The 24,239-nt window shown below is 43.1% G+C and overlaps 1 pseudogene; it reads left to right on the forward strand.

The window, feature by feature from the left end:
• The first annotated feature begins 440 nt into the window (after positions 1–440).
• Positions 441–879, forward strand: LOC106144404 (annotated as a pseudogene).
• Positions 880–24,239: the final 23,360 nt, after the last annotated feature.

The raw sequence follows: 24,239 nt of genomic DNA on the forward strand, positions 1-24,239 counted from the left end.
TAAGGCCTCCTGCGGTGACACGGGTCACAGACATTAGTACAGATCCCAGCTGCAGCTGGACAATGGACTCAGACAAGGCCCTCAGCAGCGGCTCTGGCCAGGACGTCACCATGATGTTGATAACAGTGCAGGGCACTCATCCCTCAATGCCTCCTGGTCCTCAGACACCCCCCTTACCTATCCTGTGGTACTGGCTGCTAAACTCAGGCCTCATCTTGCTAGGCAAGGACTATACTGCTGAGCTGCATCTCTGAGCCCCCCAATTTTAATTTTTATAAACAGTGCTGGCTGGAAGTATGGCTCAGAGCACTTCCTTAGTACGCATGAGGCCCTGGGCTCAATCCATGACACAAGCTAAAGACCAAGAAGTACTGCATTTCCACTTAAAAATACATCACCAGTCTTTCCTCTTGAGCCATCGCTGGATCGCAGCCACCAAAATGAAGTTCAATCCCTTTGTGACTTCTGACCGGAGCAAGAACCGCAAACGGCATTTCAATGCACCTTCTCACATTCGGAGGAAGATCATGTCTTCCCCCCCTTTCCAAAGAGCTGAGACAGAAGTACAATGTTTGCTGGATGCCCATTCGAAAGGATGACGAAGTTCAGGTTGTCTGGGGACACTACAAAGGCCAGCAGATTGGCAAAGTGGTCCAAGTGTACAGGAAGAAATAGGTCATCTATATTGAACAGGTGCAGCGGGAAAAGGCTAATGGCACAACTGTCTATGTGGGCATCCACCCCAGCAAGGTGGTGATCACCAGGCTAAAGCTGGACAAAGACCGAAAGAAGATCCTGGAAAGGAAAGCCAAGTCTCGACAAATAGGAAAGGAGAAGGGCAAATACAAGGAAGAAACGATTGAGAAGATGCAGGGGTAGGGGCGTCTCATACAGTTTCCATTAAAGACTGCTTGAGTAAAAAAAAAAAAATACATCACCACTGTCATTGAAAAAGATCACGATGGGAAAGCTACCTCTGAACATGGTATTGGGGAATGATTAACAGATCGCAGGTTCTACAGTGATGGGTTAGTTACAGGTCTGGAATGCATGCAGATGTATTTCCATTCACACTTTAAATTTTTAAAATTTTTAGATCATACTTACCTACTTATTGTGTATGTGTGTATGTTTAGGCACATGCACATCACATGTGAACTTGTGAAGGTCAGAGGAGAACTTGTGGTAATCAGCTATCACTTTCTACCATGTGGGTCCCAGGAATCAAACTTGGTTTTTTCAGGCGCGATAGCAAGCCCCTTTACCCACTGAGCCACCTCACAGCCCCCGCCCACATTCCGCTCCTTCTATTTGCCTTCACCTGGAATCTGCTCAACATGCTCAAAAGGCTTAAAGCTCAGCATTTGCTATTTTACAAGAAAGACAGTTACGAAATTATATAGCAGTATTCCTACAAGGAGATACAAAAAAAAAACTGAAATGGGGTTTTTGCTTAAAAAAGAAAAAAAAAGCAGGTATTTTCCAAACTTTCTCTGATCAGAATATATTACATTTATTACCTAAATAGATGCAATTTTAAAAATCAGCCCCTGTAATTTTGCATGTATCATTTGATCACAATCATGAAAAGTTATAGACAACAAAAGAATAAAAGGAGATGTGCTTTAAAAAGCAGCTGTGGTTGGTGTGGAAACCTGCTGGTTTTCTCTTCTGTCAAGCCTTCTCTATTGTCCTAATTATGGCTACAATGCTTAAAACGGTTGTTTTTCCGTTTTTCTTAACTAACCAGAAAGCTGCAGGTTATTTTTAAAATGAGGTCCTCACCTCTCTCCACATACTTAAATTAATCTCAATGGTTTTAGAGAGTTGTCTTTTCAAATGATAGCAACTTAAGAGGTATTAATCAAATTTATATTAAATAATAGACCCCTTGAAGTGGTGATTTTCTATAGTTAGGACACTAAGAGAAATCACAATAAGAAGATACATTGTGTAAAAATTCAGTAATGTCATTCAGTCAGGGCAGCATCTCAGGCCCTAAGGAAGTTGACCTGAGACTCTTCAATTCAGTCCATTTGACTTCACATCCCTCCCCCGCAGGTCCCTTGCCTGGGGGGGGGGGGGTCCCATGCCCTTCCCATCCTTCCTTCCCTTGATCTTCTTTCCCTTCCCTCCCTTCATTCCTTTTTACTCCTGTGAAACAACCTGAGAGGTCCTGATGCAGGGGGCACTCTTCCGACATCCATTCCAACTCTACACTCCTATCTGTCTCTGCTTCCTGACCGTCTTAAGGATGGAGGTTGGGCTGGGGATGTAGTTCACGGGTTGTGTATTTGCCTAACCATGTTCAGGCTCCAGGTTCAACCCTCTGCACTAAAAAATAAAATATTCTGCCAGAAGGAGGAAATCTGCTAAAACTCACCATCCCTCCTTCCGGTACCCCACTTCCTGGCAGAAGGCAGGAGTTAGCTCTTGCTAGCTTGGCCCAGGCCTCCTACAGAAGAGCCAGGGCAGCCGGCTCTTCTCTCCAGGATGGCGTCTTTGTCTGGGATCACTGTTGGTCTCCAGCAGCTAGGCCAGCCATCTGCTGGTGCCTACCACCAGCTGCCGTCTCGTCTTCTCTTTCTGTCTCCCCCGAGAATTCCGACTTTCTTGCAGGCACGTGGAATTCTCCCCTGCCCTCGCTCAGACTGGATCCTTATCTTTCCAGGGCTTTCAGAATGGCGTCTCGGCACTTAGCTTCCCCTGGATTTCCCTTGAGACAGATCTGCTGCCTTCCCCTGAGGGAGTCCCCTCTGGTCATGTATGCCACCAACAAGAGACTCTAGAAAAGGAAGTCCATCTAGAAAAGTGTTTGAGTGAGCTCATAGGAGACCTGCAGCTTCAAGTAGGAGGAAACCAGACCCTGGCCCCAAGTCCCAGGGGACTTAGTTTCTATTCCCAACGTGGAGCTTCAGACCCGTGACTCCTGCCGCAGGTTGAAATTTTACTTTGGTATCATTTCATGGGGAAAGAACAACTACCGTAACCATAAAAAGAGCACGGTTATTTAAATCAGCTCTTTTCCATCTGGATGCTTCCCCCCCGTGTCTCCCCATTTTAAAATCAGACGAGTCTAGCAGGGTTTGGAATCCATGCTATCTCCTTTCAGTATGTCTTCTGTGATGGTGGGTGAACGCGGTTGTTTTTCCCTTCAAATCCTGGATTCCCGTGCCTCCTGGGGAAGCTGCTCATCCCCTGCCTCATCCCCACCCTTTCTCAGTTTGCTGCTGAAGCCTCAGCACCTGCCAAGTCCAGCTCTGTTAGGCTCTTGCATGAAGCAAACAGGCTGAGCAAGGCTGCTGTCTGACCCAGGGCTGTCACAGTAATTAATGGTCCCTGGATCGCTGCTGAGCAGGCGAAAGAAGGAAATTTCTACCCAAGCAGTAGAGTTCTGTGTCCCTGGTGGCCCCGTTTCCTGCACCCCTGTCCATTCATAGTTGGGGCCACCCAGAATACGTGGAACACCTGAGCCCAGCTGGGATGCTTCTCACAGTACCAAAGGGTTACTCATACGACTTGTTTCTCCCCATGCCCCCCGCCCCCCCGAAACAGAAAGAGACTCAGGTGAGGTTCTTGGGCAAGTAATATGCTGGGGTGCTCTTTGGAAGGAAGTAGAACACTTAGGGAGCTCAGGGAGGGTGTGAGGAAAAATCTAGCCACAGCTCATGCTGCTGAGAGACAAGAGGACTGGGCCAGAGGGCCATCACCCAGTCGTCATTGACACAATGCCTCCAGAGACCGGAAGTGGGAACTTACAATGCCCATACCTGCAGCTTCCATTAGCCAAGGGCAAGCTCGGAAGAGGACAGGTGTGAGGCGCCAGCAGCTGATTCCCTTAGCAGTGAGGGCACGGGGCTCGGACCTGGTAAAAGGTATCCGGGTGAAGGATCGACTTCTGTCAACATCTTTCTTGATTGTTTTCAACCACATGTACTTTCTTTTCTACATTTTTATTTTATTTATTTTTGTATTACATTTGTTTAGAGTGTATTGTGTACATGCATGTACATGTGTATGTAAAGGCATATGCCACGGCATGTGTGTGTAGTTCAGCAGACAGTTGGTGGGAGTTGGTTCTCCCCTTCCACTATGTGAGTCCCAAGGGTCAAACTCGGGTTGTCAAGCTTTGTGGCCAGCACCTTTACCCATTAAGCCATATCCCCAAACCATGTTTTCTTTGGATGGAGTCTGTCACTAACCTACTTTCACTTTTTAAAATTCCTTCAGTGTTGAACATGAACACACCAACTAATTAAGTCTTGATGCTTCCACGGTCTTTGGGAAATTTTGTTAGAGAATTTTGGAGTCCTTCTGGAGCTATTTCCTGATTTTCTAGAGAAAGAAACTGAGGCCCATAAAGATTGGTCTGTCTAGTATGTTCCCTAACAGAATGAGCCACCTAACTTTCAGGTCAAAGCATGCTAATGTACCTCTACTTCTACCGACATCCTGGCGGAAGGGCTTTTTGCTCAGACTTTCGAATTAATCATTATAAAAATTATTATTATTAAATCCAGCACTTACAAAGAAAGTTGCATGGCAGGAGTACTATTCCATCCTGTGTTTGATGTCTGAGATAAGGGCATGGAGTTGAGCCAGATATAGAACCTACTTAAAATCTTACAGAGTTTTAAAACCAAACTTGAACCTTCTGGAGTTGATTTATTTATTCTTGGCAACGTGCTGCTTCCTGATTCTTGGAAAGTTGCTGGCTCATTTAAAAGAAAAACTCATGAGACTTCTTGTGCACTGAGCAGCTCTTACAAAACAGTCTTTTGAAGTGTAAAGTGTAAATGAATACGAAGCAGAAGACGGAAGCTCTGAAGCACACATGGATGTAATCATGGAAGGACCGGCTCTCAGGGCAGAATGCAGACTTGTTTCTCAGGCCCTAAACACTGAGGAAATTGTCCTGCATCCACCAAACCCCAAGGACGAAAGTATTTTCCCTTTGTCTGAGGCTCCCCTTAGTCGTGTGAGTGACTTAGGTTCATGCTGAAGGACACCAAGGGGACTATGTCAGGTTATGCCCATTGTGTACTCTCTCGAGCGTCCCTCCTGCCATGTGCACCATCAGTGAAGATTATTTCTTCTTCCTGATTAGAACATGTCAGAATCACTGGGCAGCGGTGGCACATGCCCTCAACCCCAGAACTTGGGAAGCAAAGGCAGGAGGATCTCTGTGAGTTGGAGGCCAGCCTGGTCTACTGAGTAAGTTCCAGGACAGCCAGGCTGATACACAAAGAAACCCTGTCTCTAAAAACCAATAATAATAATAATAAAATCAGAATCAATCGCTATGAAATTCAAGAAGTGTGTGTGCATGTATGTGCATATATGTGCATGTATGTGTGCATGTCTAGTGTGTGTGTGTGAGCATGCATGTGTGTGTGGGCAGGTACATGTGTGGGTAGTGACTGACACTGGGTGTCCTCTATCATTCTCAACCTTATTTTTGGAGCCAGGGTCTCAGTGACCCAGGAGCTCAACTGTTCAGCGAGACTAGCTGGCTAGTGAGTTCCTGGGATCCTCCTGCCTCTAAGTACCCCACACCCAGCACTGGGGTGAGAGTGCCCTACTTTTATGAGGGGCTAGGAATCTGAACCCTGATCCTTGCATTTGCCAAACACTTTATAGACTGAGCCATGTCCTCGGCCCCAGAATTCAAAAGTCTTTAGGCAAAAAGAAATGACCATCTAGTGTCATGGCCACTGCAGGCAGAGAGGATGGCTATTTTTCTGTATGGAAAGGCCACACACTGAAGCTTCTCTGCCGTCCTGAAGAATAGGCCTCCTCCCAATGCAGACCACTTCTTCTGACACAGATAAAAACCTTTTTTTGCTGCTTGTCTTCTGCCAGCTGCTCTCTGCTCAGGCCCACACTTCATTTCTCTCCTGCCCAAGTTCTCTCACTTGCTCCCTTGCCAGTTCTGAGGGGGATGTGAGAGGGAGGCCATCAGAAAGATGGCCTCCTCATGTAACTGTTGCTTTAGCTGTCGAAAGAAAGGGCAAATATTAATCTGCTGTCCAATGCCTGAAACCTCAGTTGGGTGGTTCTGGCAATCGGGTCCTGGTTTTCCACCTGGATCGCTCATTGTAGACATGACTATAGAGCAGTATTTTCAACTCCGCTCTTGGGAATAGGTTTGCAGCAGCCTCGTGGATTGGGTTCCGCCTTGCAAGAGTAGTCCGTTCTCATGAGAGCAGAGTGTTACAAGGCCAGTGCCACAGCTGGCCTTTCTGGGTGCTGCCACTTCCCTGCCTGCTTCTCTAGCGATGACATGAGACATGACCAAGGAGAGCCCTGCCAAGGCAGCATGCCACACACTGTGCCTTCTAGCCGCACACAGTCTACTGAGACAAATAAACCTCCATCCTCTCCCACCCCCATGTACAACTACTACAGATTTCCAAGACAGTTTTCAATTCTGTTCACAAGCCTTTAAACATTCCAGGTCTCCCTGCTGATTTGGAAAGGTGGTAGGAAAAATACAATGAAGTAGATGGGACACGAGATTTGAAGTCAACTGTCTCAGGTTGAAATCGGCTCTTTATTAGCTTCAAGGCCTTAAATTACTAGAAATATCTTAACCTTGACTGGGAATTGAACCTGTGTCTTCTTGTAGGACAGCCTGTATTCTTAAACGCTGAGCTGTCCCTCCAGTCCTGTAGTTGGTAATTTTTGGAACATTAAATCATTTGATCTCTACAGCTTCTTGTCCCTGCAAGTGAAGCACTGGACCTCCAGAACACAGATAAAGAGGTCTAGATTCAGAAACTTCTAGTAACTTACTACATGTGTAACCCCAGTGCTGAGGAATGGAGCTGGGCAGAACCCAGGGGCTTGCTGAACAGCTAGTCTAGCTGAAACAGTGAACTTGGGTTCAGTGAGAGTTCTTATCTCAGGAAAGTAAACTGGACAGCAGTAGAAGAGGACAATGTTGTCCTCTGACTTCTACAGGAGTGTGCAGGGATGAGCGTGCATGTGTGCACACACACAACACACACATATGAATACACATGCACACACAACACACATGCATGCACACACACCCCACACACATAAGCACACATAAGCACAACACACACATATATGGACACACATGCACACACAACACACATGCATGCACACACATGCACACACAAACACATGCATGCACACACAACACACACACAAACACATGCATACACACACCCACACACACATGCACACACAAAACACATGCATGCACACACACCACACACACACACGGACACACATAAACACAACACACACATACGTTTCCACACTCTTCCACCTCATACTACATATCAAAATCTAAATAAATTCCAAATCAAATCAGAAACTCAGTGTTGAAAATATGAATAAAATGAAAGTGAACATTTATCCTGTCACTGGGTAGGGTTTTGCCTGGCCTCGAGGCAGTGGGAAAATTATAAATGGAACAATCCATAGTTACCCACAAAATGCAAAATTCTGCCTGCAGCAACTGAACAACAAATGGGGGGTATATCTGCAGCAAATCCGATGAAGGGTTAATATCTCAATATTTTAAGAGCTCGTGAGCAGGGAGGCCAAGGAGAGAGGAAGGATTATCTGAGGCAAAGCTTTCATCATAGCGGGCCCGTTCCAATACCTAAAATGTCTGAGTTCCCTGCTTCTGCCAATTGGTTTGCGTCTGTGCGTGCAAACTGTATTTAACATTGGCTCCAACCCAACCTAATTAGTAAAGTCAATCTGCCGCGAAGAAAAGATCATTATAATACTTCATGCAGCCAAATGTCCATGATGTCGCTAGTGTGTGCTGTTGGGCATTCTCCACGTGACTGCTCCCCTCGGTTGGTGTGGGAAATGCAGAGCTGGCCTCCCTCCCTCCCACAGAGTTCAAAAGTGATGGTGGGTTCTCTCGCAGGAGCTGAGCGGGAGCAGACAACACAGGCTTCTGAGCCGATGTTAAACCATAGACCCGCTAGTGCTCATTTGGTCATGCAGCCATTGAGTTACAGTCTAGACCTCATTATCTGGTACTAATCAAGTTCCTCCGTGAATCTTACCTAAAGCAAGCCATCATTTCCCCCTCTTGCTCACATAAGGAAACTGAGGCACAAACTGAAGAAATGATTTCCTGGAAGTCAGATCTGAATCCTGAGATGTTAGATTCTAAGAGTATAACTGCCCATAACCGTCCACAGGCCTCCTGCTTGAACTAAGTGAAGGGTCTAAGTAGATGACATTTCTCGGCAAACCCAGGGGTGGACAAATGTGGAGGGTGCTACTGTTTAAATCTTCAATATTCCCAAAGGCCCAGAGAAGCTCTCGTGGGACACAGAGGAACCTTAAGAGGTGAGGCGTGGTAGAAGGAGGTCAAGTCACTGAAGCAGACCCAGGAAGAGCAGTGCTAGGCTTTGGTCCCTTCCCCCTCCTCTCTTTTGGCTCTCTGGCAACGGGGTAAAGGTTTCTCTCTGTCTCATGCTCCCACCTTCATGTGTTGCCTTACTATAGGCCCCCAAAATATTGGATTTGATTGACTGTAGACCAACATCTCCAAAACTGGGAGCTGAAATAGGATTCTGTTCTTTAAAAGCGAGTTGCTTCTATCCTAGCAATAGAACGCTGTCACAGAAGGGTCCAAGGTGAGCTGCCAGCTACCCTCTAGCCTGAAGAGGCCAAGGGAGAGCAGACATACATTTCTGGTCAGTACCTGTGTGCGTGTCAGAGACAAAAAAAGGCCCGGGGAACAGAGGCGAGAGGGAAAGCTCCCAGGGCTCACGCAAGGCTGTCGATGATTCTTGTTCCCCACAGTCGGACTGGGAAAACCTCAAAATGTATGAGCCACTGGGTAAAGCACCCAGAATGGCTTTATAGAATCTGTGGGGCAAAGTTAGCCCCAGAATAAAGTCTGTTCTCATTAAATCTGACAAAGTTTAAAAGGGAGATCTGAAAACATCAAACTATTTCCAAGTTACTGTCCCAGAATAAGTCTCAAGTCTTGAGGTTTTTTTTTTTTTTTTTTTTTTTTTTTTTTTGGTGCATGTGTGTTCTACAGTCCTGGGTTTCATAAGGACACTTTCAGATAAGCATATAAGGTTCTTCGACTGTGTCCCACATATGCCCAGCCTTCCCATCGTATTAGCCACCTTTGTCCCCCGAGTTTCACTTCCAGGTCCATGTCATATATGCAAACATGGTTTCATGCATCTACATAAAAGTTTAAGATCCACAAAGGAAAGAAGATGTTGTTATCTTCATTGTCCTGAAAAGACATCATTTTATTCTTTCTATGGCTAAATAAAATTCCATCATCACATTTGTCCATGCACATGTAAGCAGGCACACACACACACACACTAAACACAGGAAATTCTTTTTAAATTCCATTGTGTATATATGTCTTATGTTTTTTATCCATTTCTCTGTTGATGGATGTCTAAGTCACCTCCATGACTTAGCCAATGTGCATAGAAGTACAATAAATAGCAATATGCAAATATTTGTGTGTTCTGAGATTAACATACTTCGCATAAATCATCAGGAATTGTACAACTGGGACACATGTTACATCTATTTTAGATTATTTCAGGAACCTAAATACTGATTTCCATCCTGGCTGGGCTAATTTGTATATGAAAAGGTTCTAGACACCTATAGAGTAAAAAATATAACTAAGAGAAAGTTGGAAAATAAGAAAAAATTCTGACATTTAAAAACACTTAGACAAGGATAAAAACTATCAGTTGAAACTGACTCAAAAATGATAGAGTTAGCCGGGCGGTGGTGGCGCATGCCTTTAATCCCAGTACTCGGGGAGGCAGAGGCAGGAGGATCTCTGTGAGTTCAAGGCCAGCCTGGTCTACAAGAGCTAGTTCCAGGACAGGAACCAAAAGCTACGGAGAAACCCTGTCTCGAAAATTTAAAAAAAAAAAAAAAAAGATAGAGTTAATTGAATTAGTGAATAAGAACATTAAAACAAATAGATTATCTGCATTCCAAATGTATGTTCAAGAAACTAAAAGACCCCAAACATTGTAGACTACAGTCAGTGCTCTTATTACCCTCCAGAACTTGACAATGAGACCCTGTTGCTGACATCACATACTCAACATCACACAGCATGGAGAAATGAAGTCAGTACTGACCAGCGCTTCCTCCCTACTGGCTAGCTTTCATGGTGCTGGAACTTTCTATGCACAGAGGAGAAAAGTAATCCTCAGTCAGACCCAGTTGGGACCCCTTAGAGCTACAGTAATGACTGGTCTAGCAAGATATGCCTTCTGCTCCAGTAGTGAATGGTATGAACGTCATAGGAGCAACCAACCACTCTCTGGTTGGATTTAAATCTGCTCCACAAGATGAAACCCATAAACGGCACCATTACAGGACTAATAACCTATATCTAGATAGGTCATAGGCCCTAGGGGAGAGCCTACCACTATTATTCTGCCAAATGGACATAGTATTAAATCAACTCTTAATGACATATTGTCATATCCATAGATCAGTCTCTTAACCCTCTTCAGAGAAGTTTCTATACGCAGTAGATGGTTATTGACACAGAGACCCAAAGACTCTGACCAAAGTGCAGAGAACAAGAGATTATAGAATGCTCAGCCCAAATGGCACATCCTGCTCCCAAGACTCAAGCACCATTGCATAGGAGGGGGCAGAAAGAATGTAAAAGCCAGCCAGGTGGTGGTGGTGGTGCAAGCCTTTAATCCCAGCACTCGGGAGGCAGAGGCGGGTGGATCTTTGTGAGTTCAAGGCCAGCCTGGTCTACAAGAGCTAGTTCCAGGACAGGCTCCAAAACCACAGAGAAACCCTGTCTCGAAAAACAAAACAAGCAAACAAATAAATAAATAAGAAAGAAAGAAAGGAAGAAAGGAAGGAAGGAAGGAAGGAAGGAAGGAAGGAAGAAAGAAAGAAAGAAAGAAAGAAAGAAAGAAAGAAAGAAAGAGAATATAAAAGCCAGAGGTGATGGTTGACTACAAGGAAACAGTATGTTTGGATACAGAAGGACAGCTGCAGATATGATCTCAAAGAGCGGTGACAGTATGCATTAGACCTATGCAAGCCCAGTCAGACCAAACACATGAGCTCCCACCTGCTAGTCATGCAACCACTATCAACTGTTAGCTGTTGGGAGTGGGAGAGACAGTTTTCTCTAAGAGGACAGCCCTGGTGAATGACCACATTCTAGTGGAAAACCTCATCTCAGAATATTTGGGCAGCACAAAATGGCCTAGCTAGCGGTAAGAGTTGTAGAGTGGAGAATATTATCAAAACGCAATATACCAGACTTTCAAAAACTAACAACAATTTAAACGAAAGGAACAGAGCATGCTCAGTAGAGACATGGAAGGTAGGAAAGAGATGAAGATAGCCATCAGTGTACAGTGAGCAGTGAGTAACCTCAGAAGAGAGAGGAGAGAAGGAGGGAGGGGGAGGGTGGTCCTGCTTGGTAGTGCAAGCTGACCTTGAACTTCCTAGTACACTAGTCTGGAACTTTCCATCCTCCTACCTTAGCCTCCTGGTGCCACATTCAGCTAAATTAAAACTTTGATGCCCAGCAAATTTTTTTGTTTGTTTGTTTTAATGGAGATGAGGGCTGTGGACATGATTCAGTGGGTAAAGTGTTTCCTGTGCAAACATGAGAACCCATGTATAAAAGTCAAGGTTATAATCATGTATCTGTAACTACCATGCTCGGAAAGGGTGTAAAACAGACAAATTCTAGGAGCTCACTGGCCAGCCAGTCTATCCAGACAGTGGGCCCTGGGCTAAGTGAGTGGTCCTAGCTCAAAAAAGGAAAGTAGAAAACAATACAGGAAGATCCCTAATGCGGACCTCTGGCCTTCATCTGTGTATGCACATGCCCTCACATACCAGATACACACATGGGGTGAGGGGGCGGGGAATAATGACTTTAAACAACACACAGAAACTAAACAATTTTTTTAAAATTGTGTGGTCAGTAAGATGGCTCAGCCGGTACAGGCTTGCTGCCAATCTGACCATGTATCCCCCAGGACACAGATGATGGGAAGAAAGAACTGACACCAGAAAGTTGTCCTCTGACTTCCACACATGGGCAATGAACACACACACACACACACACACACACACACACACACACACGTAAAATTATGATTACTTTTAAAATCAAATGTATCACAATCAGGCAGCAAGAAATGTTTTAATGTTTTGGACAAAAGAAAAACAATATCTGATGCAAATATACTCAAAAGGCTTACAGAACATTGAAATCATAGTTGTATATGGCTTTTCTTTTCCCTTTTTTCCATAATGGGGAGTAAACCCAGGGCTCACAGATGCTAGGCAAGCACTCTGCCACTGAACTTTATCTCCAGGATGTTTTCTACTTTTTGAGTCAGTTACTCACTAATTTGCCCGAGTTGGTCTTCAACCATCTCTCCAGCCCATGGAAGCCTTGGACTAATAATTCCCTAGGTCAGCTTTATGAGAAGTTAGATTACAGGACAATCCTGTCAATTCTTGTTACACAGGAAATGGCATGCTCTCAGTCAGAGGAAGAAGGTGACAGTTAAAATGTATACTGTAGGGGCTGGAGAGATGGCTCAGTGGCTAAGAGAACGCTGGCCTTCCAGAGGACCTGGGTTCAGTTCCCAACACCCACACTGGACAATACACAGCTGTCTGCAACTCCAGTCCCAGGAGATCTGACACCCTCTTCTGCTGGTCTCTTTGGCTCCTGAACACATGTACATACACACATACACATAAATAAAAAGTCTCTAAAATGTTACAAAATATGTACTGCACACTTCTTTATAGTCACTTAGATGTTAATACACCTAATAATCACTGTGGTGGTTTGGAAAGAAAATGGCCCCCAAAGGCAGTGGCACTATTTCGAGGTTTGTCTTTGTTGGAGTGGGTGTGGCCTTGTTGCAGGAAGTGTGTCACTGGGGATGTAGACCTTGAGGTATCATATGCTCAAGTCACACCCAGTGTACTCTTGACCTCTCTCACTACTCTCTAGCACTGTCTGCGTGCATGCCGCCATGTCCCACCAGGATGGTAATGGATTGAATCTCTGAACTTCAAGCCACCCAATTAAATGCTTTCCTGTTATAAGAGTTGCCATGGTCATGGTGTCTCTTCACAGCACAGAAACCCTAACTAGGACAATCACGAACATCACAAAAATACACAATTAGTGCAAAAGAAGTCAGGAAACAGAAGCATAGAAGACAAACAAGAAGGTGCTCAATTTTAGTCTAATCATATAAGAAAAGTCACATTAAGTGTATATGGTCTGACTTCTCTCACGAAAGACAGCAGCTGTCCTACTGGGAAAACAACCTGAAGTACAGGCTGCCAGCAAGAAACCTACTTTAAACATGAAGACACCAGTATGGAAAGGGTGGTGTGTGGCTACTCCTGGTGTCAGCTTGAATGGACGAAGTGACAGATAAGAATGCCACTGTTTCCTGGTGTGTCTGTGATCCTATTGCTGTAAGAACCTGGCACTTGAATCAGTTCACTGAGTAAAGGAAGATCTGTCCCCCTCTGGTGTGGACAGGAATCCTCCAAGCAGTTCAGGCTTGGTTAGAATATAAATGCAAAGAAGGAATGAGTTTTCATCCTACCTCTCCTCAGGCACAGCACGTTGAGGTGATCCTGTTGTAATCAAAACAAAATCCTGTTGTTTTGCTCTTATAAAAGCCTTGCACTCACAATTATGTACAACACATCACATTTAACGACGATAATAAACCATTATGACCCTGGCTCATGTGTTTATTATGCTATGCTTCCCACCGTTGTTTTAGAATATACTCCTACACACACACACACACGCACACGCACACGCACACGCACACACACACACGCACACACACACAGATTGCTGTGAAGCAGCGTGCCATGCTGCAATGGCAGTAACCTTCTACACCTAGTGGTTACTGGGTCGCTAGATGAAATCAAGAGGCCACTTTGGTGACAGCTACCATCAAGGTCCATGAAGGTGTACTTGTACTTGATGATATTTAAACAATGACAGAACTACCTAGGCATACTTTTCCTAGAATATGCCCTCGTTGTTAAGCAGTACACGTTTGTATGTATCCTTTTGGCTTTATCTCACAGAATGGCAATACAGATAGTAAAAAGTACACCAGGCTATATTAGATGTCTGGGCTGCCATAACAAACTACCTCAAAATTTAAAACATGAGGGTTTTTTTCTCTCAAAATTCTAGAAGCCTGAAGTCAAGGTACAACTAAGGGCTCTGAGGAAGCCTTTGGCAGTGGCTTTCCCAGTGTCTGTTGTAGCTCCTTTAGCTAGTAGCAGCATGACATCAGTATGTGCCCCCATCATTCCATGTCTCTACTGTCATTTTCTTTCTTTTATGGGTACTCTCAGTGGACTCTATGCCAATCCTATCTTCACTTTTCAATCATTGCTTTCACATCTGCAAAGACCCTGTTTCCAAATAAGGTTACATTTGGAAAGGTGGACACTATTCAAATCACTATGCAGGCAAACTCTCATCAAAAGAAGCCCAGGCGCCTTTAATCCCAGCACTTGGGAGGCAGAAGCAGGTGGATCTCTGTGAGTTCAAGGCCAGCCTGGTCTACAAGAGCTAGTGCCAGGACAGTCTTCAAAGCCACAGAGAAACCCTGTCTCGAAAAACAAAAACAAAAAAAAAGAAGCCCAGGGACAGAAAAACTAGATTTTAGAGCAAAAAATATTTCATGACATAATTTCATGTTGAAGAAACAAAATTCCTAACTTGTTCCAGAACAGCCAGAGGTTCACAAATTCAAAGTTCATGAAACAAAGCTAAGAGAATTGAAGAGTAGAAAAATGTCAACACCTCAATCTCAATAATTGGTAGAACAAGAAGAAAGACCTACAGAAATCTGTATAGAACTAGAAACCAGCTAGACTCCATTGGGATTTCTAGAAGATTCCATGCACTAATGTATATACTGTTCTCTGGTGGACATGGAACATTTGCTAAGAAAGACCATGTTGCAGCCATGAGACTAGGCTCAATAACTTTATTGTTATTTTTTCATTTGTCCAGGATGGCCCTGAGTTCCTCATCTTCTTGCTTTTTAAAAATATATTTTTATTATTTTATTTATGTGTGTGTGTGTGTGTGTGTGTGTGTATACACATGCACACGTGTATACACTCACATGTATGAGTACCTACAGAAGCCAGAAGAAGGCATCAGATGCCCTGGAGCTGGAGTTGCAGGTGGTTACAAACCTGCTTGAAATAGGTGTTAGGAACAGAAGATGGGTCCTCTTGAAGATCAGGAAGAACTCTTTACCACTAAGCCATGTCTCCAAACCCCTCCTGCATTATTTTGAAGTCAATCTTATCGTGTATCCCAAGCTGGCCTCAAATACATGATCTTCCTGCCTCGGCCCCTGAGTATTTGGATTACAGACATGTACCATCATGCTCAGTTAAAGAAGGATATGTTTGTCTGGGGTGAGGATTACTGGGAACTGAACATCATGTGTTCAATCATAAATCATGTGCATCATAGACATGCTTTACTACTCAGCCCATCAATAACTCTGAAATTAATTATTCCATACAAAGTATGTTTGGAGATCACAATGAAATGAAATTGAAATCAATAACAAATATCTCTGAAAAAGCCTCCAAACACTTGGCAACTAACACATCTCTAAATAGCCCACAAAGAAGCAATAAAAAGAAATTAGTATTTTGATATATCTTGATTTATTAAGTTATCATATTATATCCCATAAATATACACAATTAAGTAATAAACTAAACAAAAATATTAGTACGACTTCTCCGAAAGGAATTATTTTGAATTGAACTAAAATAAAATTCAGTGAAATAAACACTCCAGTATTGGGGTTTGGGAGATGGCTCAGAAGTTAAGCACACTTACTATTCTTCCAGAGGACCCAGGACCCATGTCAGACGGCTCACAACCATCTGTAACTCTAGTTCCAGGGGATCTAACACTCTCTTCTGGCCTCTGCAGACACCAGCTACACACATGGTACGCATAAACTCTCACAGCCACACACACACACACACACACACACACACACACACACACACAAAATATAAATATTTTAAAACTACAATATTTATTTTATCTTTTTTTAAAGATTTATTTATTTATTATGTATACAACATTCCTTCCATGTATGTTTGTATGCCAGAAGAGGGCACCAGATCTCATTATAGATGGTTGTGAGCCACCATGTGGTTGCTGGGAATTGAACTCAGGACCTCTGGAAGAGCAATCAGTGCTCTTAACCTCTGAGCCATCTCTCCAGCCCTAAAACTACAATATTTATTAACAAAATCAGTAACATTGGTAAATCAGAGAGGAAAATAGATGATGCAGATGCCAACTTCAGGAAATGAAAGAGTTATCACTACAGATCCTACAGAGAAAGATTAAAGTACCTTTTGTTCTTGGTGGTGCTGTGGATAGAACCCAGAGCATCAGATTCTCAAGGGAAGTGCCACAGACCACTGAGCTATAATTCCAGCCTGGTACTCCTAAATGTGTATTTAAAAATTATTGAAAATATTCCTGCAGGCATAAACTAAATCCCAGACATGGGTGGCTTTACTGCTCAATGTTTTCAAACCTTGAACATATAATAGAGAACAGAATAATTCCCAATTCATTCAGTGATGGAGGTGTGACAACAGAAACTAAAATCATTAGAAGAAAAAAGAAGAAAAAAGAACAACCAAGCCAACATCCCTAGAAAGTGTCAGCAAAGAACAAGAGTATAGGAAATTGAACCTAGCAATGTATTGCAAAGGCACTAACTACGGTTTGAATGACAATATCCCTTTAAAACTCATCTGTTGAAATCAAGAGATAGGGTTAAAGTACAAGTGTTAGCAGCTCTGAAGGTAAAGGTATCCAGGCTGTACCTGTAGCTATGGGGGGAAGGTAGGGATCCTGGATACCTATAACTATGAAGAGAAGGTATCCTGTCAGGAGCCATACCTATAGTTGTGTTCTGGTGGGGGATGGTTTCCCTGCAGGAATGTATCAACCCTGCTCCTCTCTGTAACACCATCACAGCTCAGTTCTGCTAAGAGTTTCCCAGCAGAAATAACCATTGCTTCTCTGCTCTGGCGAAAGTTGTTACTTCTCTGCTTCTCTCTGCTACAGGGAAACACGCCCCCACTCCTTCACCCCACCCCCATGCAGGAATGCAACAGTTTGCTCCTGCTCCTGCAAAACTTGTTACTTCTCTGTTCAGCTCCACTAAGGGAGTTTCCCAGCAGCGATGTCTGTTGTTTTTCTGCTCTGTTCCACTTCAGGGAAAGAAGGTCTTCACTCAGACTCATTCAAGAGATTTATTAGGAGGGAGGAATCCAGGAGAGTGACTGCCTCTGCCAGGATGAGAAAAGGCAGCTCCCAAATAAACAGGCACAGGCTTATATAGGGCTTCTTAGAGGTGAAGTTTTTCTAGGGTGAAGATTTTCAGGGTGGGAATTGGTCGGATTTCAATCCCTGAACTTTGACTAGCTCAGAGATTGGCTGGATTTCAAGCTCAGGGATTGGTTGGTTTCATGCTCAGGAGTTTTTCCTGCTCAGGGATTGATTGGGTTTTGTTTGTTTGTTTTTGGATGTGTGTGGGGTGTGTGTGTGTGTGTGTGTGTGTGTGTGTGTGCTCTGAGTTGGTCAGTTGGGGCAGAGTATGTTTCTTTAATTCTGGTTTCAGGAACAAAGTGTGTTTCTTTCACTGGCTCTGGTTTCAGGGCCAAGGTCTATTTCTTTGGCTCTGGTTTCATGATCAAGGTGTGTTTCTTTCGCTGGCTCTGTTTCCAGGGTCAGGGTGTGTTTCTTTGGCTCACCCTTTCACCCTACAGGAAGTGGTGAGGTCAAGAGTGTCCCTTCTCCAGCCCTGTGAGGTTAGAATGGAAACCAGGAAGTGATCCCTCTCCGGGTAAAGGATTAGAAGTTTCCATACTCTTGGTTCCTGGTCTCCAGAACCATAAGAAATAAACTTGGTTATATGCTACCCAGTGTAAGATATTTTGTTATAGTAGCCCAAATATTTTGAGATAATACTATATTGCAAAGAAATGAGGTTTATTCCAATAACAACATTAATTGAGCATTAAAAATCATTAAATAAAATATGCTCATTTATATTCTTTCATCTACTTTTTAAAATTCTTTGGCCATTCATACATACATGCATACAAGGAATCTCAGTTATTCTGACTCTCCCTTACCCTTTCTCTCCCTTCCCAGAAAGCCCCCCTCTAGCTTCCATGTCTTTTTATCATGTTCAACCCCCACATCTCATTAAAGAATGGGTGAAAGGTTATTTACTGGACTATGGGAAACTTACCAGTGTCTATACCACTAAAGAAAATGAGACACCCTCCCCCAGAAACGACTAACTCTCTGTTAATGGCCTATAGTGCCTCAGAGAGTGGTGGAGCCTCGTGGGCCTATCTGCTATCCATGAGAAATTATTGACTGACCTCATCTTGTCCAGGTAACCAGGCCTGCAGTGAGTTCACGAGCACAATGGTGACATCATGCCCATTGTCACACATCTTTTTGCTGCACGTCTCCCCATCCTCTGAGTTTAACATCCTTTCCCCTCACTCTTCTGCTGTGTTCCCTGAGCCTTGGAGGGTGATGGAGAGGTTGTGCTTAAGCCTGAGCACGGCAGCATCAATTATTCTCAGTGCTTGGCAAGTTATGAGTCTTTGCATCAATACTGCCCACTGCAATAAGAAGCTGCTCTGGTGAAGGCTGAGAGCAGCATTAATCTATGGGTATAACCATGACTACTTAGAAGGCAGCTTGGCAACATGTCCATTTATCAAAACAATAGCAGTGGGATCTCCGCTAGGACCAATGACCTCCCCAGCCACAGTTCCTGCCCCAGTGCACAACACCAAAAAGAGTTCATTTCTAAAGAGGTAGAAAAATCATTTGTTGCAAGCCAGCTTCTATTCCTGATAAAGCTTTCCAGAAAACTAGCAATAGAAGTTTCTCAGCCCTATAAATGCTACCAGCAAAAACTACAGATAATAACATACTTACTGGTGAAAAATAGATTCCTTCTAAAATCAGAAGGGAAACACCCTGCACTGTCCTTTCTCTTGCTTCTCTCGTTACACTAGAGATACAAAAAGATAATAAAGGGGAATAAATGACACATAGCTTGAAAAGGAAGAGATAAAACTGTCTGTCTTTGTCAATGACTTACCGTGTTTTTAGAAGGTTATATGCAGTCTACAAAAGCTACCACAAAAAGCAAGTGAATTTAGTGATAAAATCCAACCATTTCTTCACATTAGCAGCAAAGAATTTGAAGTTTAAATGTGTAAACCCAAATACCTTTCTCAATAGATAGCATCCATCACCAGACACAAAAACAGCTGAGGAATAATCCGTTGGGTTTTTTGGGTTTGTTTTGTTTTTAATGTGCAAGGTCTGGAGAGATGGTTCTGTTGTTATGAATGTTGGATGTTCTTCCAAAGGACATGGGTTTGATTCCAAGCACCCACATGGCAGCTCACACTCTCTTCTGGACTCCTGAGGGACCAAGTACACACATGGTGCACATAAGTATATGCCAGGAAAATACCCACACATATAAAAAAAAATGTTTTGCCTCCTGGATGCTGGGATTAAAGACGTGTGTCACCATACCCAGCATTATATATTTTTTTATAAGGATTGTACATTGTAAATTATAAAATGTCAATAAAAGCAGTTAAAGATGGCCTAGGTAGACAGTCATACTACACCCATGATTTCAGCAATTTAACACTGTAAAGATATCCTTTCTTTCCAAATGGGCCAAGCTCAAATATAAAAGGAATTTTTGTAGAGTTTGGGTGCTCTTCAGAGATTTTTGTGACCCTAGAATAAAGGAACTAAAATAACTAAAAATGGCTTTGAAAAGGAAGAACAGAATTGGAGGATACATCTATTGGCCTGAGTCTTCCTAAGCTACAGAGGAGCTGGAGAGACAGCCTAGTGAGTAAAGAGCTTGCCATGGGGGTGTGAGGACCAGAATTCAGATCCTCAGTACCCACATAAGACCGAGTTGGCACGGCAGTCAGTTTATAACCCCAAGGACAGCGCATCCCTGCAGTAAATGGATTAACTGAAGCAGTGAGCCCTAGGACCCTAGGACAAGCCAGAGACCCTGCCTTACCTGCCTCAGTGCACAAGGTAGAGAGCAGTCTGGGAAGACACCTGACGTGTCTCTGTCTCTCTGTCTCTCTGTCTCTCTCTCTCTGTGTCTCTGTCTCTCTCTCTCTATCACACACACACACACACATGCACACACACAGAGAGGGGGGGGCCTCCTGGAAGTGGGTGGAGAGTCAGGATCAGGTGATTGTTCCTCCATTTCTCTTTGGATCTATCAGGTTTTTTACTCCAATATCTGACTCCTGAGTTTTCTTTAATAATAGAACAATATAAGTAAACGTTTCTGTTAGTATTCAGGCATCTGTACTGGCCTGCCCTTGAGGTCCTGACAGGATACGTCCTCAGCTGCAGCCACTAAGAGCACCTCCTGAGCACATTCACTACGTTCCTTTTTAAAAGGTGTGCCGGGCGGTGGTGGCGCACGCCTTTAATCCCAGCACTCGGGAGGCAGAGGCAGGCGGATCTTTGTGAGTTCGAGACCAGCCTGGTCTACAGAGCTAGTTCCAGGACAGGCTCCAAAACCACAGAGAAACCCTGTCTCGAAAAACCAAACCAAATAAATAAATAAATAAATAAAAGGTGGGCCTTAGGCAGTAGTAGCACACGCCTTTAGTCCCTGCACTCAGGAGGCAGAGGCAGGCAGATCTCTGTGAGTTCAAGGCCAGCCTGGTCCACAGAAGACAGCCAGGGCTGATACACAGAGAAACCCTGTCTCGGAAAAAAAAATTGGGCCTTACCCACCTCTTCTCTCTCTCTCTCTCTCTCTCTCTCTCTCTCTCTCTCTCTCTCTCTCCCCTCCCCCCCTCCTCTTCTGCCACTCCTGTCCCCAGAGGCTGGTCTCCCCTCTCCCCTGCCCCCACTCACTTTCCCCCAATATAAAACTTCTCCACCTGAGCTTTGTCACATGGTATCTCTCTCTCTCACACTGCTTTTTCTAAATCACAAGAGTTTAATCTGGCATCTGCAGACAGCAGAGTCAGCCATTGACCACGGGTTGTCATTCAAGCACCCTGTGCCCTCACTTCCCGCCATACAGGTTTATGCATGTCCCCTGTGTCCACTTTTCAGGCGACTCGCTTGTGGGCTTTCCCTGGAACCCCCCACCCCAGAGCCACCACTCACATCTGCTTGGACTTTTACTACTGCCGCCACCCTCAGCCCCTGACTGCATGTGAGCAGCTGCAGGTGCCCTCAGCCCTGCCTGGGCAGTGCAGTGGCGGCCCCTAAGATTCCAACCCTACCCTGACTGCCCTGCACCAACACATGCACAGTCAGGCAACACCCCTCCATCTCCAACTTCACATAGGTCTACCATTATTGTAGTCGCTGCTGTGGACAGACTGAAAAGTCATCTTGGGGATTCTTAAGGAAGAAAATGTTTTTTTTTTTTAAAAAAAATAAGTCTTTCCTATGTTAAGAACAGGGAACAATATTTTCATGGTATCATTAGATTTTCCACACCCTCTTAATATAGTTACTGACTCTCAATATGCAAAAAGATTTGCTTTACATATTGAAACTGCTGAACTTATTCCAGATTATTCAGAATTAACTTTGTTATTTATTCAATTACAAGACGTAATCAGAAATAGAAATCATCCCTTGTATATAACACATATTAGATCCCATATGGTACTATCGGGCCTTCTAACACAAGGTAATGATGAAACTGATCAGCTATTGGTAGGAAATGTGCAAAAGCCTAAGTGTTTCATAAGAAACACCATGTTAATAGCAAGGGTTGAAGAAAGATTTTTCTATCACTTGGCAACAAAGCTAAGGAAATTATAAGGACATGTCCTACTTTTTCTTTATATAGCCAACTCCACTACCTGCAGGATATAACCCACAGGGTACTCAAAGAAACAAAAGTTGGCAAATGGATGTGTATCATTTTGTGGAGTATGGAAAATTAAAGTATGTGCACCATGCTATAGATACATATTCGGGATTTTAATGATCAACTGCTTTGAGTTCTGAAAAGGTTAATTCTGTAATTACACATTTTATTAGAAGTTATGACCTATGTAATCTAAGAATGACAATGATCACATGTATGTCTCTAGTAAGATGAAACAGGTTTTTTTGCATATTACAACATAAAACATACTATAGGTATACCACACAATCCTACTGGACAAACAGTTATAAAAGATCTAGTTGTGCTTTAAAAGATATACTTAATAGACAGAAAGGGGTAATAAAGACCTCTCATAGGTAGATTATACAATGCTTTATTAACTTTAAATTTTTAAAATGCTAATGACAAAGGAACAACAGCTGTGGAGAGACATTGGACTACTGAATTAAACCAGCCCATATACTTTAAAGATGCGATGGCCTCAGAATGGAAGCCAGAATATGTGTTATGTTGGTGAAGAGGTATTGCTTTTGTTTCCACAGCAGAGAAAACGCTGTGGAAACATCAAGTTTGATATCATGAATATCATCAAATTTGATAAAGATTAGATTAAAACAAGAGAGACCTCTTGATTAGGAGAAGCAATAATTCAAACAGTGTGGCCATTCAATCTAAACTAACTTATAAGACTAACAAATGCCTTTTATTTGATTAGATATAGCCTGCCACAAAGAGACACTTCCCAAAGTTAAGGCTGGAGCAGGATTTTGTTTATGTCTTTCCAGGAGAATAATAGCATCCAACTAAAAATTCTGAAGATCACTGGACAAATGAGACATCTGAAGAAAGACAAGTCATCCAGGGAAAAGGTCCCAAGAGAAAGAGTAAATTGACCTAATGGTATATCACACTTCCAATGGGATAAAATGTCTCAGTCCAGCAGACTTGTTTATACATTCTTGAGAAGGGGAGTGTAGATTAAGGAAAAAATAGACAAGAGACTGCAGGTAGAGTTGGAAGGGCATTCCAGTGAATACCAAATCCCCCTCCCAGCTCATTTTTCATAGTCCTTTTATACCTGAAGTCAAAGGGCAGGGTAAAAGGACTTTTTTTAAATCATAATACAAGAAACAAACAAGATTGATTACTTCTTTAATATTCAAAACATCTAACAGCTATGCCCTAAGTCAAATATCCTGTAATTTGAAACAAAATATTCAGTAGCTACATCTTAGGCCAAACATCTTGTTGTTTGACCTTGAAGGATCAATAATATGCTTGAACTCTCTGACCTTATGTCAAGATGGAGTGGAGCCAGTTCTATGAGCTCCCACAATAAAATTTCATAAATCTTCCCAGATATTTGTTTCTGCTGTTCTCTACAGACATATAAGGCAAATGGTCTTTTTGTAATCCCAATTCAATTAAAAATTGAAGCTAGCTTTGGAGTTGGAGTGTGACTCTCTTCTCTAAACTCAAGCATGTTTGTTAAAGAAAAATCCAAAATCTCTGTCTCATGTCAAAAGAGCTGCCTGGTATGGGACAGAAGAAAACCAAAACTAAGGGACTATTCTATTATCACTAACTTCATAATCCTTTGATTTTTATAAGGTGTAAATTTATAAGACTTATATATATGAATATATTTATATATATATATATATTTAAACTTTCTGCTGTGATATAACGGTCATATAAAGCACAAACTAATTCTAAAAATTGGCTTCATCTAGCCTCATATATGTGATTTCAGGCTTGAGTCTAAAGCAGGTAACTAGGAATTAAATTTGTGTACCCTGGATATACTTAATAGATTGTGGTCCTTTAAATTCTCTGAAATCTGCTGCATGTGACATTTAAAAGGTTCATGTTTTCTGCAGTGACCTGTGACCATTCCTGGCAGTGACCAGTCTCTAAAAAGATGATGGAGTCACACAATTACAAATCCACCTAGATTGTGGTAACGCCACTAAGCTGACAAACACCATCCAAAGATCAGCTTTGGACTACAACCTGCTCAGACCAGCATCAACACAGTTAGCTAAGGTGGTCCAGCCTCATAGATTACTCCAGTTGGGACTTCAGGGAAGCTCTACACTTTCCCATCAACCAAGACTGGACAACAACTAGCTCTCCCACGAAGTGACCACTATCTCAGTTTTCTCAGGATCCTCT

The sequence above is a fragment of the Microtus ochrogaster genome, unplaced genomic scaffold, assembly GCF_000317375.1.
Source record: "Microtus ochrogaster isolate Prairie Vole_2 unplaced genomic scaffold, MicOch1.0 UNK49, whole genome shotgun sequence".
NCBI classification, from domain to species: domain Eukaryota; kingdom Metazoa; phylum Chordata; class Mammalia; order Rodentia; family Cricetidae; genus Microtus; species Microtus ochrogaster.